The 15,175-nt window shown below is 44.9% G+C and overlaps 1 protein-coding gene across 1 annotated transcript in view; it reads right to left on the bottom strand.

Moving 5' to 3' along the window:
• LOC115127591 (CUB and sushi domain-containing protein 2-like) overlaps positions 1-15,175 on the bottom strand; it is a 967,797-nt gene that overhangs the window by 915,885 nt on the left and 36,737 nt on the right.

Below are 15,175 nucleotides of genomic sequence, written 5' to 3'. Positions count from 1 at the left end.
ATTTAATATAAATTTGGCGCTCTGCAATTCAGCGGAAGTTGATGACAATTATCCCGTTAAAGGGATGGTTGCACCAAGACGTTGTTATGGATTTTGAAGGTATGGTTATCTCTTTATTCAAGCCACCCGCCCGTGGATATAACAGTGGGTGGGTGGGTGGGCCCGTGGATATAACAGTGGGTGGGTGTGGGTGGGCCCGGGATTTATAACAGTGGGTGGGTGTGGGTGGGCCCGTGGATATAACAGTGGGTGGGTGTGGGTGGGGCCGTGGATATAACAGTGGGTGGGTGTGGGTGGGCCCGTGGATATAACAGTGGGTGGGTGTGGTGGGCCCGTGGATATAACAGTGGGTGGGTGTGGGTGGGTGGGTGGGTGTGGGTGGGTGGGTGGGTGTGGGTGACTTGTGGGTGGGCCCGTGGATATAACAGTGGGTGGGTGTGTGTGGGTGGGTGGGTGGGTGGGTGTGGGTGAGTGGGTGGGTGGGTGGGTGTGGGTGAGTGGGTGGGTGGGTGTGGGTGGGCCCGTGGATATAACAGTGGGTGGGTGGGTGGGTGTGGGTGGGTGGGTGGGTGGGGGTGAGTGGGTGGGTGGGTGGGTGGGTGTGGGTGGGCCCGTGGATATAACAGTGGGTGGGTGTGGGTGGGTGGGTGGGTGGGTGGGTGGGTGTGGGTGGGTGTGGGTGAGTGAGTGAGTGAGTGAGTGGGTGGGTGGGTGTGGGTGAGTGAGTGAGTGAGTGGCTGGGTGGGTGTGTGTGGGTGTGTGGGTGGATGTGTGTGTAGGTGTGTGTGTGTGTGTGTGTGTGTGTGTGTGTGTGTGTGTGTGTGTGTGTGTGGGGTGGGTATAATCCATTCCATAACCACAGCTCCATGGGACACCTTGACAGAGAGGCAGCAGTGTGGACATTCTCACAAGGTGACAGACAGCTACAATACGCAGAGAGAGACTGTTGACAATTACACTGGGTATCAGTGGGGGAAATGACAGGGGTATCAATCCCACAGCTCTCACACTGAACACCAAACAATACCGCAGAGACTACTGATCTCTTTCTATATCCACCTTTCTGCCGTTAAATCTCTCTATATCTCCCCCTCTACTTCTCCCTGAATACCTCTTTCTCTCTCTACTTCTCTCTGAATACCTCTCTCTCTCTTTCTCTCTCTACTTCTCTCTGAATACCTCTCAGTCTCTTTCTCCCTCTACTTCTCTCTGAATACCCCTCTCTCTTTCTCCCTCTACTTCTCTCTGAATACCTCTCAGTCTCTTTCTCCCTCTACTTCTCTCTGAATACCTCTCAGTCTCTTTCTCCCTCTACTTCTCTCTGAATACCTCTGTCTCTTTCTCCCTCTACTTCTCTCTGAATACCTCTCAGTCTCTTTCTCCCTCTACTTCTCTCTGAATACCTCTCAGTCTCTTTCTCCCTCTACTTCTCTCTGAATACCTCTGTCTCTTTCTCCCTCTACTTCTCTCTGAATACCTCTCAGTCTCTTTCTCCCTCTACTTCTCCCGCCTTCTCTTGACCTCAAAAGAAAGCCTGTCAAGAAAATATCAATGTCTTTACGAAAGCATTGATTCCTTAACGTACGGACAGATTTGCTTTTCCAAAACGCCAGTGAACCAACCACAGATAATAACCATAGCAACAGAATTGGGCTGTGGTGGTCATGGAATTTTGTCAGCTGGTTATTATCATGCCTACCAATCTCACAGAAATGGACCTTTAATTTGACAGAAACACGTTCGGCATCTCTAGGCCGGGGGGGGGGGGGTGATCTGTGTGAGTTCCTGATAGTTGCTGGTTGAAAATACAATCTAGCATTAGATTGTGCCAGAAGCCACCAAAATAGAGCTTGTTTGGTATAAAAACAAACCCGAGTGGTGTCACTTTCTGACCTTAGTTCCTTTTTTATGTCTCTATTTTTGGTTTGGTCAGGGCGTGAGTTGGGCGGGGGGGGGGGGGGATTCTATGTTTTTGTTCTATGTTTTGTATTTCTGTGTTGGGCCTGGTATGGTTCCTGGTATGGTTCCCAATCAGAGGCAGCTGTCTATCGTTGTCTCTGATTGAGAACCATACTTAGGTAGCCTGTTCCCACCTGTGTTTGTGGGTAGTTGTTACCTGTTTTGTGATATGTCACCTGATTGGACTGTTTCGTTTTTTGTTGTTTTTTCACCTTTGTTATTTTGTGTTCAGATTAATGAAGTTAACGTGGACACGTACCACGCTGCATTTTGGTCCGATCGTTCATATTCCTCATCAGACGAGAATCGTTACAGGTGGAGCCTTGCTGGCCTCTTTTTCTACTTGGCTGGCTACACCATGTAATTGTGGAAAACAACATTTTTCATTCTGGTAACCTTTATTTAATTAAGAACAAATTATGACTTACTGTACTCTAACCGCTAGGCTACCTACTGATTACTGGCCCAACGCTCTAACCACTATCTAACCTGCTGGTTACTGGACCCAACGCTCTAACCACTAGGCTACCTGCTGGTTACTGGCCCAACACTCGAACCACTAGGCTACCTGCTGGTTACTGGCCCAACGCTCTAACCACTAGGCTACCTGCTGGTTCCTAGTCCAACGCGCTAACCACTAGGCTACCTGCTGGTTACTGGACCCAACGCTCTAACCACTAGGCTACCTGCTGGTTACTGGACCAACACTCTAACCACTAGGCTACCTGCTGGTTACTGGCCCAACGCTCTAACCACTATCTAACCTGCTGGTTACTGGCCCAACACTCTAACCACTAGGCTACCTGCTGGTTACTGGCCCAACACTCTAACCACTAGGCTACCTGCTGGTTACTGGCCCAACACTCTAACCACTAGGCCACCTGCTGGTTCCTAGTCCAACGCGCTAACCACTAGGCTCCCTGCTGGTTACTGGACCCAACGCTCTAACCACTAGGCTACCTGCTGGTTACTGGACCAACACTCTAACCACTAGGCTACCTGCTGGTTACTGGCCCAACGCTCTAACCACTAGGCTACCTGCTGGTTACTGGCCCAACGCTCTAACCACTAGGCTACCTGCTGGTTACTGGACCAACACTCTAACCACTAGGCTACCTGCTGGTTACTGGCCCAACACTCTAACCACTAGGCTACCTGCTGGTTACTGGCCCAACGCTCTAACCACTAGGCTACCTGCTGGTTACTGGCCCAACGCTCTAACCACTAGGCTACCTGCTGGTTACTGGCCCAACACTCTAACCACTAGGCTACCTGCTGGTTACTGGCCCAACGCTCTAACCACTAGGCTACCTGCCGCACAACGTAGCACAAAAGATAAAAGTCTGGAGAAATTGAGTGGCATTTCGTCGCATCCACACCGCTTTATACTGAGCTGAAGGAGACGATTAACCATGCTTCTAGTGTCTTGTGGTACTATAAGGATTTACATGATTTCGCTTTGTGGAAACTGCATGGTGCAATATAATAAATCACACAAAAACACCATTGTATTATCGCCGTATGCTGTCTTACAGGTTCTATGGTGTACAGTTACAGTGAATTATCCCCAGAGAAAAAGGGATTCAATCAGAAACCATGGTATAACACACTTAACATTTAAAAGGTACTTTCCAAGTGAAACCTGCATCTGCAGTGTTTGCCTTGAATGTGATCTCTGTGAATGCGTTAAAAATATGCATTGTCGACTACAGTGGTCAAATTGATTCCCAACCAAAGTTAAACTGAGTAGCACAAATGTCACCACCTCCCAAAGGGTAAGGTAAGTAATTTAGAGACTAAAGGCTTTTAGGGACCAGAGAGAGTAACAGGCAGTAATTTAGAGACTAAAGGCTTTTAGGGACCAGAGAGAGTAACAGGAAGTAATTTAGAGACTAAAGGCTTTTAGGGACCAGAGAGAGTAACAGGCAGTAATATAGAGACTAGGGGCTTTTAGGGACGAGAGAGAGTAACAGGCAGTAATTTAGAGACTAAAGGCTTTTAGGGACCAGAGAGAGTAACAGGCAGTAATATAGAGACTAGGGGCTTTTAGGGACCAGAGAGAGTAACAGGCAGTAATTTAGAGACTAAAGGCTTTTAGGGACCAGAGAGAGTAACAGGCAGTAATTTAGAGACTAAAGGCTTTTAGGGACCAGAGAGAGTAACAGGCAGTAATATAGAGACTAAAGGCTTTTAGGGACCAGAGAGAGTAACAGGCAGTAATATAGAGACTAGGGGCTTTTAGGGACCAGAGAGAGTAACAGGCAGTAATTTAGAGACTAGGGGCTTTTAGGGACCAGAGAGAGTAACAGGCAGTAATTTAGAGACTAAGGGCTTTTAGGGACCAGAGAGAGTAACAGTCAGTAATTTAGAGACTAGGGGCTTTTAGGGACCAGAGAGAGTAACAGGCAGTAATTTAGAGACTAGGGGCTTTTAGGGACCAGAGAGAGTAACAGGCAGTAATTTAGAGACTAGGGGCTTTTAGGGACCAGAGAGAGTAACAGGCAGTAATATAGAGACTAGGGGCTTTAAGGGACCAGAGAGAGTAACAGGCAGTAATTTAGAGACTAAAGGCTTTTAGGGACCAGAGAGAGTAACAGTCAGTAATTTAGAGACTAAAGGCTTTTAGGGACCAGAGAGAGTAACAGGCAGTAATATAGAGACTAGGGGCTTTTAGGGACCAGAGAGAGTAACAGGCAGTAATTTAGAGACTAAAGGCTTTTAGGGACCAGAGAGAGTAACAGGCAGTAATTTAGAGACTAAAGGCTTTTAGGGACCAGAGAGAGTAACAGGCAGTAATATAGAGACTAAAGGCTTTTAGGGACCAGAGAGAGTAACAGGCAGTAATATAGAGACTAGGGGCTTTTAGGGACCAGAGAGAGTAACAGGCAGTAATTTAGAGACTAGGGGCTTTTAGGGACCAGAGAGAGTAACAGGCAGTAATTTAGAGACTAAGGGCTTTTAGGGACCAGAGAGAGTAACAGTCAGTAATTTAGAGACTTGGGGCTTTTAGGGACCAGAGAGAGTAACAGGCAGTAATTTAGAGACTAGGGGCTTTTAGGGACCAGAGAGAGTAACAGGCAGTAATTTAGAGACTAGGGGCTTTTAGGGACCAGAGAGAGTAACAGGCAGTAATATAGAGACTAGGGGCTTTAAGGGACCAGAGAGAGTAACAGGCAGTAATTTAGAGACTAAAGGCTTTTAGGGACCAGAGAGAGTAACAGTCAGTAATTTAGAGACTAAAGGCTTTTAGGGACCAGAGAGAGTAACAGGCAGTAATTTAGAGACTATGGGCTTTTAGGGACCAGAGAGAGTAACAGTCAGTAATTTAGAGACTAAAGGCTTTTAGGGACCAGAGAGAGTAACAGGCAGTAATTTAGAGACTAAAGGCTTTTAGGGACCAGAGAGAGTAACAGGCAGTAATTTAGAGACTAAAGGCTTTTAGGGACCAGAGAGAGTAACAGGCAGTAATGTAGAGACTAAAGGCTTTTAGGGACCAGAGAGAGTAACAGGCAGTAATTTAGAGACTAATGGCTTTTAGGGACCAGAGAGAGTAACAGGCAGTAATTTAGAGACTAAAGGCTTTTAGGGACCAGAGAGAGTAACAGGCAGTAATTTAGAGACTAAAGGCTTTTAGAGACCAGAGAGAGTAACAGGCAGTAATTTAGAGACTAGGGGCTTTTAGGGACCAGAGAGAGTAACAGGCAGTAATATAGAGACTAGGGGCTTTAAGGGACCAGAGAGAGTAACAGGCAGTAATTTAGAGACTAAAGGCTTTTAGGGACCAGAGAGAGTAACAGTCAGTAATTTAGAGACTAAAGGCTTTTAGGGACCAGAGAGAGTAACAGGCAGTAATATAGAGACTAGGGGCTTTTAGGGACCAGAGAGAGTAACAGGCAGTAATTTAGAGACTAAAGGCTTTTAGGGACCAGAGAGAGTAACAGGCAGTAATTTAGAGACTAAAGGCTTTTAGGGACCAGAGAGAGTAACAGGCAGTAATATAGAGACTAAAGGCTTTTAGGGACCAGAGAGAGTAACAGGCAGTAATATAGAGACTAGGGGCTTTTAGGGACCAGAGAGAGTAACAGGCAGTAATTTAGAGACTAGGGGCTTTTAGGGACCAGAGAGAGTAACAGGCAGTAATTTAGAGACTAAGGGCTTTTAGGGACCAGAGAGAGTAACAGTCAGTAATTTAGAGACTAGGGGCTTTTAGGGACCAGAGAGAGTAACAGGCAGTAATTTAGAGACTAGGGGCTTTTAGGGACCAGAGAGAGTAACAGGCAGTAATTTAGAGACTAGGGGCTTTTAGGGACCAGAGAGAGTAACAGGCAGTAATATAGAGACTAGGGGCTTTAAGGGACCAGAGAGAGTAACAGGCAGTAATTTAGAGACTAAAGGCTTTTAGGGACCAGAGAGAGTAACAGTCAGTAATTTAGAGACTAAAGGCTTTTAGGGACCAGAGAGAGTAACAGGCAGTAATTTAGAGACTATGGGCTTTTAGGGACCAGAGAGAGTAACAGTCAGTAATTTAGAGACTAAAGGCTTTTAGGGACCAGAGAGAGTAACAGGCAGTAATTTAGAGACTAAAGGCTTTTAGGGACCAGAGAGAGTAACAGGCAGTAATTTAGAGACTAAAGGCTTTTAGGGACCAGAGAGAGTAACAGGCAGTAATGTAGAGACTAAAGGCTTTTAGGGACCAGAGAGAGTAACAGGCAGTAATTTAGAGACTAAAGGCTTTTAGAGACCAGAGAGAGTAACAGGCAGTAATTTAGAGACTAGGGGCTTTTAGGGACCAGAGAGAGTAACAGGCAGTAATTTAGAGACTAGGGGCTTTTAGGGACCAGAGAGAGTAACAGCCAGTAATTTAGAGACTAGGTGCTTTTAGGGACCAGAGAGAGTAACAGGCAGTAATTTAGAGACTAGGGGCTTTTAGGGACCAGAGAGAGTAACAGGCAGTAATATAGAGACTAGGGGCTTTTAGGGACCAGAGAGAGTAACAGCCAGTAATTTAGAGACTAAAGGCATTTAGGGACCAGAGAGAGTAACAGGCAGTAATATAGAGACTAGGGGCTTTTAGGGACCAGAGAGAGTAACAGTCAGTAATTTAGAGAGTAGGGGCTTTTAGGAACCAGAGAGAGTAACAGTCAGTAATTTAGAGACTAAAGGCTTTTAGGGACCCGAGAGAGTAACGGTCAGTAATTTAGAGACTAGGGGCTTTTAGGGACCAGAGAGAGTAACAGCCAGTAATTTAGAGACTAGGTGCTTTTAGGGACCAGAGAGAGTAACAGTCAGTAATTTAGAGACTAAAGGCTTTTAGGGACCAGAGAGAGTAACAGGCAGTAATTTAGCGACTATGGGCTTTTAGGGACCAGAGAGAGTAACAGGCAGTAATATAGAGACTAGGGGCTTTTAGGGACCAGAGAGAGTAACAGTCAGTAATTTAGAGAGTAGGGGCTTTTAGGAACCAGAGAGAGTAACAGTCAGTAATTTAGAGACTAAAGGCTTTTAGGGACCCGAGAGAGTAACGGTCAGTAATTTAGAGACTAGGGGCTTTTAGGGACCAGAGAGAGTAACAGCCAGTAATTTAGAGACTAGGTGCTTTTAGGGACCAGAGAGAGTAACAGTCAGTAATTTAGAGACTAAAGGCTTTTAGGGACCAGAGAGAGTAACAGCCAGTAATTTAGAGACTAGGGGCTTTTAGGGACCAGAGAGAGTAACAGACAGTAATTTAGAGACAAAAGGCTTTTAGGGACCAGAGAGAGTAACAGGCAGTAATTTAGAGACTAAAGGCTTTTAGGGACCAGAGAGAGTAACAGCCAACCCTGTCTTTGTGTATGACAGTATTTAATGGTATTGTATGTTTTTGAATAATACAATATCCACATATGAGCAGTACAGGACCTTAAGGTCACAACAAATGAATAATAATAATAAATTATTTCTAAATTTGACTTCCTACATTCTGATTGAACAGAATAAATCTAAGTTCAACCCCCAATTATTTATTTTTAATTTTCCAAAATGTCCCTACTGCGCCAAGTACGGTGGCATGATAGATACAGCTTCATTCTCAAACTATTCCTCTCTGATTTAGTAGATAACGTGGCACAAACAGCATGCTGATCTAGACCTGCACAGCACAGGTACCAGGGTGTATTAACTACCTACATTTGCTCTGACTATATGAGTATATTTAGCTAGCTAGATATGAATGCTCTGACTATATGAGTATATTTAGCTAGCTAGATATGAATGCTCTGACTATATGAGTATATTTAGCTAGCTAGATATGAATGCTCTGACTATATGAGTATATTTAGCTAGCTAGATATGAATGCTCTGACTATATGAGTATATTTAGCTAGCTAGATATGAATGCACTGACTATATGAGTATATTTAGCTAGCTAGATATGAATGCTCTGACTATATGAGTATATTTAGCTAGCTAGATATGAATGCTCTGACTATATGAGTATATTTAGCTAGCTAGATATGAATGCTCTGTCTATATGAGTATATTTAGCTAGCTAGATATGAATGCTCTGACTATATGAGTATATTTAGCTAGCTAGATATGAATGCTCTGACTATATGAGTATATTTAGCTAGCTAGATATGAATGCTCTGACTATATGAGTATATTTAGCTAGCTAGATATGAATGCACTGACTATATGAGTATATTTAGCTAGCTAGATATGAATGCTCTGACTATATGAGTATATTTAGCTAGCTAGATATGAATGCTCTGACTATATGAGTATATTTAGCTAGCTAGATATGAATGCTGTGACTTTGACTACATTTAGCTACATAGCTGAGTATAAGCGATTCATATTTTGCGGTAAACACAATTTATTTTGGCCACAAAGTGATAAGAAAAGACAGTACGATACACAAACTCATAGTGGGATTATAAAACGCTTTGAAAGAAACATGGGTGTCACCAACATCTTGTTGTGTCTGACTATACAGACTGTAGAGTGAATGGTAAGTGAATAGTCTGACTATCCAGACTGTATAGTGAATGGTAAGTGAACAGTCTGACTATACAGACTGTAGAGTGAATGGTAAGTGAACAGTCTGACTATACAGACTGTAGAGTGAATGGTAAGTGAACAGTCTGACTATACAGACTGTATAGTGAGTGGTAAGTGAATAGTCTGACTATACAGACTGCAGAGTGAATGGTAAGTGAACAGTCTGACTATACAGACTGTGGAGTGAATGGTAAGTGAACAGTCTGACTATACAGACTGTAGAGTGAATGGTAAGTGAACAGTCTGACTATACAGACTGTAGAGTGAATGGTAAGTGAACAGTCTGACTATACAGACTGTAGAGTGAATGGTAAGTGAACAGTCTGACTATACAGACTGTAGAGTGAATGGTAAGTGAACAGTCTGACTATACAGACTGTAGAGTGAATGGTAAGTGAACAGTCTGACTATACAGACTGTATAGTGAATGGTAAGTTAACAGTCTGACTATACAGACTGTATAGTGAATGGTAAGTGAATAGTCTGACTATACAGACTGTAGAGTGAGTGGTAAGTGAACAGTCTGACTATACAGACTGTAGAGTGAATGGTAAGTGAACAGTCTGACTATACAGACTGTAGAGTGAATGGTAAGTGAACAGTCTGACTATACAGACTGTAGAGTGAATGGTAAGTGAATAGTCTGACTATACAGACTGTATAGTGAATGGTAAGTGAATAGTCTGACTATACAGACTGTAGAGTGAATGGTAAGTGAACAGTCTGACTATACAGACTGTAGAGTGAATGGTAAGTGAACAGTCTGACTATACAGACTGTAGAGTGAATGGTAAGTGAACAGTCTGACTATACAGACTGTAGAGTGAATGGTAAGTGAACAGTCTGACCATATAATACAAGGCCCAGTATAATACAGTATAATACAAGGCCCAGTAAATTACAGTATAATACAAGGCCCAGTATAATACAGTATAATACAAGGCCCATTATATCACAGTATAATACAAGGCCCAGTATAATACAGTAGAATACAAGGCCCATTATATCACAGTATAATACAAAGCCCAGTATAATGCAGTATAATACAAGGCCCAGTATAATACAGTAGAATACAAGGCCCAGTATAATGCAGTATAATACAAGGCCCAGTATAATACAGTAGAATACAAGGCCCAGTATAATACAGTATAATACAAGGCCCAGTATAATACAGTATAATACAAGGCCCAGTATAATGCAGTATAATACAAGGCCCAGTATAATACAGTATAATACAAGGCCCAGTATAATACAGTAAAATACAAGGCCCAGTATAATACAGTAGAATACAAGTCCCATTATATTACTTCATAATACAAGGCCCAGTATAATACAGTATAATACAAGGCCCAGTATAATACAGTAAAATACAAGGCCCAGTATAATACAGTAGAATACAAGTCCCATTATATTACTTCATAATACAAGGCCCAGTATAATACAGTAGAATACAAGTCCCATTATATTACTTCATAATACAAGGCCCAGTATAATACAGTAGAATACAAGTCCCATTATATTACTTCATAATACAAGGCCCAGTATAATACAGTAGAATACAAGTCCCATTATATTACTTCATAATACAAGGCCCACTGCCTGTTCACCCCGCTATCATCCAGAAGGCGAGGTCAGTACAGGTGCATCAAAGCAGGGACCGAGAGACTGAAAAACAGCTCAAGGCCATCAGACTGTTAAACAGACTCCAATAGCACATCAGAGGCCTTATGGACATAGATTAGGAATCACTGGCCCCTTTTAGAAATGGATCACTGGCCACTTTAATTAATAATGTCTCCTTATCTTGCATTACTCATCTGATATGTATAATCTGTACGTCCACACTATTCTACGCTATTTTAGTCACATTTAAATTGAGTTTACATATTGCACTCAGAAATGTACATACACTTAGGTTGGAGTCATTAAAACTTGTTTTTCAACCACTCCACACATTTCTTGTTAACAAACTATAGTTTTGGCAAGTCTGTTAGGACATCTACTATGTGCACGACACAAGTAGTTTTGCCAACAATTGTTTACACTGAATTGATCTGAGAGTCACAGGGTTGTGATGGAGCTCATATAATTAAAGACGGACTTTATGATAACTCTGACTTGTGTGTGGTTTGCTCTCTCGTGATTTGGTAATACAGGAAATATCCACGACACTTCACGTGGGCGGGCCACTGAGTCGGGCCTAATTCACTCATAAAAAAAAACAATTCTCACATTTTAGAACTTAAATCACATTTCATCCCATCACGAATAATTTCATGTTCAAACATTTAAATTGAACAACAATTCCATGTGAATCCGATAACTCTGATTTTCCACTGTAGAGTTTATGTCATCTTATCATTGATGAGAATGTCTCAGATTACAACCGAACTGACATCATATTCATTAAGTATCACCGCATATGTTCAACTGGTCGGATTACCAGAATAATTTATTTCCCCCCACATACAGACCCCACTTTCTGATGTTCCCAGAATCTCTATGTTAACCAAGGGGTTTTCAAATGTAGCATCAGTAGGGTAGAGAGAGGAAAAAGGGGGGAAGAGGTATTTATGACTGTCATAAACCTACCCCCAGGCCAACGTCATGACAGGAGGAATGGGCCAAAATTCACCCAATTTATTGTGGGAAGCTTGTGGAAGGCTACCCGGAACGTTTGACCCAAGTTAAACAATTTAAAGGAACTGGGAATGTGATGAAATAAATAAAATATGAAATAAATCATTCTCTCGACTATTATTCTGACATTTCACATTCTTAAAATAAAGTGGTGATCCTAACCAACCTAAAACAGGGAATTGTTACTGGGATTAAATGTCAGGAAAATGAGAAAAACTGAGTTTAAATGTATTTGGCTAAGGTGTATGTAAACATCTGACTTCAACTGTCTATACTGTATTGTATTCTATACTGCACCACTGACTGTTGAACAGCCATCACTAGCACCTCAGAGGCTGCTGTCTATACTGTATTGTATTCTATACTGCACCAATGACTGTTGAACAGCCATCACTAGCACATCAGAGGCTGCTGTCTATACTGTATTGTATTCTATACTGCACCACTGACTGTTGAACAGCCATCTCCAGCACCTCAGAGGCTGCTGTCTATACTGTATTGTATTCTATACTGCACCAATGACTGTTGAACAGCCATCACTAGCACCTCAGAGGCTGCTGTCTATACTGTATTGTATTCTATACTGCACCACTGACTGTTGAACAGCCATCACTAGCACATCAGAGGCTGCTGTCTATACTGTATTGTATTCTATACTGCACCACTGACTGTTGAACAGCCATCACTAGCACATCAGAGGCTGCTGTCTATACTGTATTGTATTCTATACTGCACCACTGACTGTTGAACAGCCATCACTAGCACATGCTGTCTAGAGGCTGCTGTCTATACTGTATTGTATTCTACTGCACCACTGACTGTTGAACAGCCATCTCCAGCACCTCAGAGGCTGCTGTCTAACTGTATTGTATTCTATACTGCACCAATGACTGTTGAACAGCCATCTCCAGCACCTCAGAGGCTGCTGTCTATACTGTATTGTATTCTATACTGCACCAATGACTGTTGAACAGCCATCTCCAGCACCTCAGAGGCTGCTGTCTATAGACGTAGATTCGGAATCACTGGACACGTTTAAGGAAATGAAACACCAGCCACTATAATAATGTCTCCGTATCTTTGCATTACTCATCTCATATGTATATTTTTGTTAATGTTTTTATTTTTTTATTTCACCTTTATTTAACCAGGTAGGCTAGTTGAGAACAAGTTCTCATTTACAACAGCGTCCTGGCCAAGATAAAGCATAGCAGTGTGAACAGACAACACAGAGTTACACATGGAGTAAACAATTAACAAGTCAATAACACAGTATAATTTTTTTTTTTAAAGAGTCTATGTACATTGTGTGCAAAAGGCATATACTGTATTCTATACTATATATCTTAGTCCAATGAAGACATATGTGTATATATATCCTTAATACATTCCTTAATTAGATGTATGTGTTTTTGGGGAATATGTTGTGAAACTGCTAGATATAGTTAGATATTACTGCACTGTTGGAGCTAGAAGCACAAGCATTTAGTTAGATATTACTGCACTGTTGGAGCTAGAAGCACAAGCATTTAGTTAGATATTACTGCACTGTTGGAGCTAGAAGCACAAGCATTTAGTTAGATATTACTGCACTGTTGGAGCTAGGAACACAAGCATTTAGTTAGATATTACTGCACTGTGGAGCTAGAAGCACAAGCATTTAGTTAGATATTACTGCACTGTGGAGCTAGAAGCACAAGCATTTCGCTACACCTGCAATAACATCTGCTAAACACGTGTATGTGACCAATTCAATTAGATTTGATTTGAATGCATCTTTCAATATCGGTTAGCTTTCACTATCTCCTCATCACACAATATATACTTTCTCCCATCCCCCACGCCTCCCATCTCTCTCCCCTCCCCACCCAGGTAGGCCAGTCCCTTTATCTCTCTCCCCTCCCCACCCCTCCCATCTCTCTCACCTCCCTCCCCCAGGTCCCATCTCTCTCCCATCCCCCACCCCTCCCATCTCTAGGCTCCCTCCCCACCCCTCCCATCTCTCTCCCATCCCCCACCCCTCCCATCTCTCTCCCTCCCCCACCCAGGTAGGCTCCCATCTCTCTCCCATCCCCCTCCCAGGTAGGCTCCCATCTCTCTCCCTCCCTCCCCTCCCATCTCTCTCCCATCCCCCAGGTCCCCTCCCATCTCTCTCCCATCCCCCTCCCCTCCCCTCCCATCTCTCACCTCCAGGTAGGCTCCCCTCCCCTCCCATCTCTCTCCCATCCCCCTCCCCTCCCATCTCTCTCCTCCCCACCCCTCCCATCTCTCTCCCATCCCCCTCCCCTCCCATCTCTCTCCCTCCCCCAGGTCCCCTCCCATCTCTCCCCATCCCCCTCCTCCCATCTCTCTCCCTCCCCACCCCTCCCAGCTCTCTCCCATCCCCCTCCCCTCCCATCTCTCCCTCCCCTCCCCTCCCATCTCTCTCCCATCCCCCCTCCCCTCCCATCTCTCTCCCTCCCCTCCCCTCCCATCTCTCTCCAGGTAGGCTCCCTCCCCTCCCATCTAGGCTAGTTGAGAACTCTCCAGGTCCCCTCCCCTCCCATCTCTCTCCCCTCCCCCTCCCCTCCCATCTCTCTCCCTCCCCTCCCCTCCCATCTCTCTCCCATCCCCCTCCCCTCCCATCTCTAGGCTCCCTCCCCACCCCTCCCATCCCCCTCCCCTCCCATCTCTCTCCCTCCCCTCCCCTCCCATCTCTCTCCAGGTAGGCTATCCCCCTCCCCTCCCATCTCTCTCCCCACCCCCTCCCCTCCCATCTCTCTCCCATCCCCCAGGTAGGCTAGCCTCCCATCTCTCTCCCATCCCCCACCCTCCCATCTCTCTCCCTTTATTTAACCATCCCCTCCCATCCCCCACCCATCCCATCTCTCTCCCATCCCCTCCCATCTCTCTCCCACCCCCACCCCTCCCATCTCTCTAGTTGAGAACCCTCCCCCACCCCTCCCATCTCTCTCCATCCCCACCCCTCCCATCTCTCTCCCCTCCCCTCCCCTCCCATCTCTCTTCCCTCCCCTCCCCTCCCATCTCTCACCTCCCATCCCCCTCCCCTCCCATCTCTCTCCATCCCCCTAGGCTAGTTGAGAACCCTCCCATCTCTCTCCCCAGGTCCCCCTCCAGGTAGGCTCCCATCTCTCACCTTTATTTAACCATCCCCTCCCCCAGTCCCATCTCTCTCCCTCCCCCACCCTCCCATCTCTCTCCCTCCCCTCCCCTCCCATCTCTTTCCCATCCCCCTCCCCTCCCATTTCCAGGTCTCCCACCCCCCCCCTCCCATCTCTCACCTCCCATCCCCCAGGTAGGCTCCCCTCCCATCTCTCCCCTCCCCCACCCCTCCCATCTCTCTCCCATCCCCCTCCCCTCCCATCTCTCTAGATATAGTTAGATATTACCCATCCCCCTCCCCTCCCATCTCTCTCCCCTCCCCCACCCCTCCCATCTCTCTCCTCCCCCTCCCCTCCCATCTCTCTCCCTGCTCCCCACTCCAATCCCCTCCCCTCCCCTCCCATCTCTCTCCCCCCCCCCTCCCATCTCTCTCCCA

This window comes from Oncorhynchus nerka, linkage group LG4 (assembly GCF_034236695.1).
Source record: "Oncorhynchus nerka isolate Pitt River linkage group LG4, Oner_Uvic_2.0, whole genome shotgun sequence".
In the NCBI taxonomy this organism is placed as follows: domain Eukaryota; kingdom Metazoa; phylum Chordata; class Actinopteri; order Salmoniformes; family Salmonidae; genus Oncorhynchus; species Oncorhynchus nerka.
Note: the sequence above shows the minus strand (reverse complement) of the source record. Positions and strands in the feature narration are given on the sequence as shown.